Below are 5,061 nucleotides of genomic sequence, written 5' to 3'. Positions count from 1 at the left end.
AGTTCAAGTTGGTAGTGATAATAAAACACCGAACCTCAGACAGAAAAGTGACATGGTATCTTACTTGCCAGGAATCAGCAACCACAGGACTGAAGTGATTTCCAAGATTTAGAATTTGCCGAGTGGTCCTAATTGCTAACAGCCAACAGAGGAAGGGGATTCCCCTAACCAGCCAGCCTATGCTGTGAAGAGCTGGGCAGAGTCTGCTCAGCCTATGCTGTGAAGTGCTGGGCAGAGTCTTTTAAGAATGATGGTTTGCCCATTTTTGTGGTTGGCCATCATTTTGGCAGGATAAAAATCCCCAACAGCCAGTTTATCCCACCAATCACCACTTAACAAAACACAAACAAAAACTTAGGTTTGTTTATTGAGAAGAAAACCAAAGCTCTGGACAGAAGACAGGGATAATGTCTTTGCATCCCTGGGGCCTAATGGTCTCAAAAAAATATTTACTGAGGTCATTTGATTCCTGGGAGAGTTAATCATACATAATTTTCCAATCATTTCTGTCTTGGAATTGCCCTTGGAAGGCAAATCCTTGTCTTAGAGTACAACCAGGTAATGGATTGTGGCTGGACTAATTTTTTAATTGTTATAAAATGTGGTAAGGAGAGGAGAGAAACAGCAGGAGCCTGAGCCTCCCAAGAGCTTAGAACCATTTCATTGATTGGTCACTGATGAGTTGTTAGAGATGTTTCTGTTTAAAACTTGATGGGAGCAGGGAGAAGGAAGGTCCAATATGGTCACCAAGATGGCCAGAAATCCAAACGCTATGATAGGCAAAGCTCTTGGGCAAAAGCATTGGGCAATAGGACTGGACTGTGCGTTTCTGAGGTCACGTCAGCAGTCTCCTGGGTGCAGCTTTTGCTTGCTCACGGTGCAATTTGTTCAAGCAGTGCAGCTGCGGGCAGCAGCGCTTTGGATACAAAAGTGGCGGCTGGTGAGAGAAAATCAAAGTAATCCTCATTAAGTTTCTATTATCTTAAAACTTAGAAACCCTAACGAGAGACTTTCAGAGCAAGTGGAACAGCAGGAGGGCACATCTGATGGACGCTGTCTTCTGTGAGGATGTCAATGTTGCCACAGGCCAGCAGTGTGCCCACATGCCTCGGAGCAGTTTCCCCAGAAGCAGCCAAGACAGATGGGGCACCCAGGACTCGGAAGCCATAGGGAGGAGCCCAAGAAGAAGGCCAGAAGTGACACTGGCATCCTGAAGGAGACCCTGGGCCAAAGGGCTGACTATCTTTAACCCTGCCTTTTGTTAGCTGTTCCTCAGAAACTCTGAACAGATGTAAATCTGAACAGATGTAACTTTGAAGGTCCCAGATTCTTTTAAGTGCAGTGATGCCTAAAGGAGGTCAAATTCCTTTTGAAGGACTCTCTCACCTCTACGATTCTCAAACTGTCTTCTCATCACATTTCAGGTAGAGGAACTTCCTGTGAGAAGGAGAATGCTTAATCCCCCAGCAATGAGCAATTGTGAAAACACTTCTCTGTACACTTGGCAAATGGTTTCTGGTGTTTTCTGTGCAAACACTACATCTCCTTACCAGCTCTGCAGTGTATCTGGGCACTGCACGGCCCAGTGGTCCACATCATCTCTCGGCCCTGAACCAAGAGTGTGCCCGGCAGCGCTTAGCACCATACAGGGAGTCTACGGGGTCCTCCAAACTCCCTCCTACGAGAGCAGGGGAGGAGATTATCAGGTGGCAAGTCACAGTTGTTAGGTATTGTTATTATTATCCTGATGTGTAATAAATCTGCATGGTGCAGTAAATTAAAGCAAGGCTCTGTTCTCACTTTACACACTGCCAGTAGTTTTATTGTAACAGCTTGAAGACGTGCGTTTTCCTTTTTAGGCAGAGAAGAGGAAGCTGTGAAATGTGAAGATAGAACAAAAGGATACGTGAATGTAGTCTGCCAGACAGGTATTGGACAAAAGCCAGCTCATCAGGACAGCCAGCATCTAACATATCTATGCTCAATGGTGTTCGGGAACTTTGGAGCCTTACAATGCCCACAAGAATTCATTCGAATTCATTTTCATATCAATGGATCTGTATTCGGCAAAGAAAGACAGTGCTTTCTTTCCGTGATAAACCTGAGTTGATTGTAGGATCACACAAATTGGTTCTGGAACTCATTAAAGTCAGCAAATGAGCATTAGTGAGATAGCTGTGTAGGCTGAAATCGTGATAATCTGTTCATTTTGGCAATTACGGCTCGAAGGGTGAAGAGAGAGGTGGTGAGAAACGCTACAACTCCCAGCAACAATATTACGATGCATTTCAGGCGCCCATCCTGTGATGTACAAGCCCTGGCTTTTCTTCCTTTACACCATGCACCTCAGTTCTGCAAGAGACAAGGGAAGGGCTTGAGAAACACTTCCCGTCTACCCTTTGCCAAGTCCAAAGCCCAGGCCAAGGCCTTTAATCATATCCCCAGCATACCTGACACCTAACGAATTTTTTTGTCAAGAGTCTTCCTCTTTGGTAGCAAATCTATTGTTATTCTTTGTTTTAGAATTTAGCCTTTACTTTTGAAATTCAAATTATTAGTCATTCAAGATTTCTTAACTCTCTGGTTCCAGGGCCTTCCATTTAGCTTTTTCTTCTCTTGCACTAGGCACATAGGCTACTTTCCCCTAAACTAGGCATACTGTGTGCTAGTGCTCTGCTCTATGTCTCATTGAGTCTCCTGAGTGTTTATTAAGTTCTCGAGTGGAAGCAGTGACCGATTTTATTTTCTTGGGCTCCAAAATTACTGCCGATGGTGACTACTGCTGTGAAATTAAAAGACGCTTACTGTTGAAAGGAAAGCTATAACAAACCTAGACAGTGTATTAAAAAGCAGACACATCACGTTGCTGACAAAGGTCCATATATTCACAGCAATAGTTTTTCCCATGGTCAGGTACAGAGGTGAGAGTTGAACCATAAAGAAAACTGAGTGCCAAAGAATTGATGTTTTTGAGTTGTGGTGTTGGAGAAGACTCTTGAGAGTTCCTGGACTGCAAGAAGATCAAACCAGTCAATCCTAAAGGAAATCAACCTTGAAAGTTCCCTGGAAGGACTGCTGCTGAAGCTCCAATACTTTGGCCACCTGATGAGAAGGGCCAACTCATTAGAGAAGACCCTGATGCTGGGAAAGGTTGAAAGCACAAGGAGAAGGGGGTAGCAGAGGATGAGATGGTTAGATGGCATTACTGACTCAATGGACGTGAATTTGAGCAAACTCCTGGAGACAGGAGAGGACAGAGGAGCCTGGTGTGCGATATAGTCCATGGGGTGGCAGAGTCAGACACAACTTAGTGACTCAGTGACTGAACAACAACAGAGTATACAGTTGATACTCAATATGTAAATGGTAATTAATTAATGTTCCAAAGAGTCATATATAGCTCATTCTACAGCTAGCAGCTCTATTCCCCTAGTTTACCATCATCTCTGTATTGCCCTGCAAAACTGTGTACTCCTCATGACTTTCCAGCCCAAAGCAACTGACACCCTTGGTAATCCCCTTGGCAAAACCCTAGTTCACCCTTTCAGTCCTCCTTAGAAAATACCACACTTTCCCTTGAATCTCATTTATTAACAGCAAGCACTAAGACAGGAAACTTCATTCTCTGAGTTTGAGTAATCTCATGAATTCTATTTTATTTCTTCTATGTTTTCCCCCTAATACATTCTACCTCTGGTTAATCTGTAACAAGCCTAATCAGTACGAACTCTGGAAAAGCTGAGATCATAATTTCTGAATCTGGTTTGAATTTGGGATTTGCTCCCTCAAGTCAAACTTAATATTGTCCATGTACTAGAAGTGTGTTTTCTACTTTCTGACCTAAAACTAATAGTTTTTATGCACAGTTTAGGATCTGGCTCAACTAATTATTAAAATAGAAAGGAAATTTCCAACCCTTTCCCTGGCCTTTCTCCTATCTTACCACAGCCTCCCCTCCCACCCCAGCACACACACACACACACCCCCCCCCACACACACCACTGGAGATGGGAAAGATGGAGTCGGTGCTTGAATTCCCCTTAGATTGTATCATTGTTTTGAAATGATTGGTTCTTATCCAGAAGCAGACAGGGACAGAGTAAAGAGTTACTGTTTTAGCTCAGCCATATAAAGTAGTACAGATCCCAGGCTTTAATCTTTCTATAAGACTGCTCTGGGATATGTTCTTCTTTCTAATGAATAAACAGTCATGTTAACAAATATTTACCAAATGCATATTTTGTTCCCAGTACTGTATTATTCATTTTGTTATTTGATTTAACTTAACTCTTATCCTTTAAGGTAGCATTGATGTTTCCATTTTCATAAATGAGGAAGCAATATTTAAGTTAAATTTAAATATTTAATATTTTAAATATTTAAAAATATTAGGTGGGATAGATCCAAGATGATTAGAACCAGAAGACTGATGATGGTGACTCCCACTTACCTCCCCACAAATCAATTAGAAGAACATTCATGGGCCGATCCTGCACTCTTTGAACCATTACTATGAAACTCCTCACTACCCCCTCCAGGTGGGGACACAGTTTTGAGGGTATTAGCCTGCTGTGGCCACCTTTACCTGGAAAAGCAATAAAGTTATTCTTTTCTACTTCACCCCTACCCCTCAAATATTAGGTGGCTCGTGCTGAGGAGTAGAACCAGAGTTTTGGATTCCAGGCCTACTGTTCTTCACATTTCACCATGTTTCTTCTTGTCCTATTTTTAACTTTGTGCTAATAAAATTCTATATGCTAGAACTATAACTCTCTGTACAAGGTGGTTACTCTTAAGTAACCTACAGAGGACAGACATCTGCATGTTACTTGAGTATGTACCATTCTGATGAAACCCCATCCTAGAGATGGCATTGACTCCTGAGTAAATACTCACCTAGTAAATACTCAAGTAATACTTCATAAAGGTTTACCCAAATTTCTCATGGAAATTTGGAGCTTAAGACATCTCCAAGAGTGGGTCCGAGTGTTGTGCATCAAGGGAAGGAATAGAAAACCTGATGATACTATGAGATGCTGGTTGGGTGTTCCTTTATGCCGT

The 5,061-nt window shown here is 42.4% G+C and overlaps 1 long non-coding RNA gene across 1 annotated transcript in view; it reads right to left on the bottom strand.

Annotated features, from left to right (window-relative positions):
• Positions 1-395: 395 nt before the first annotated feature.
• LOC104981628 overlaps positions 396-5,061 on the bottom strand; it is a 14,177-nt gene continuing 9,511 nt past the window's right edge. The window contains exon 3 of the long non-coding RNA XR_824389.1: positions 396-937. This is a non-coding gene — a long non-coding RNA (uncharacterized LOC104981628). The remainder of the gene's footprint in view (positions 938-5,061) is intronic.

This window comes from Bison bison, unplaced genomic scaffold (assembly GCF_000754665.1).
Source record: "Bison bison bison isolate TAMUID 2011002044 unplaced genomic scaffold, Bison_UMD1.0 scf7180017864519, whole genome shotgun sequence".
NCBI lineage: Eukaryota > Metazoa > Chordata > Mammalia > Artiodactyla > Bovidae > Bison > Bison bison.
Note: the sequence above shows the minus strand (reverse complement) of the source record. Positions and strands in the feature narration are given on the sequence as shown.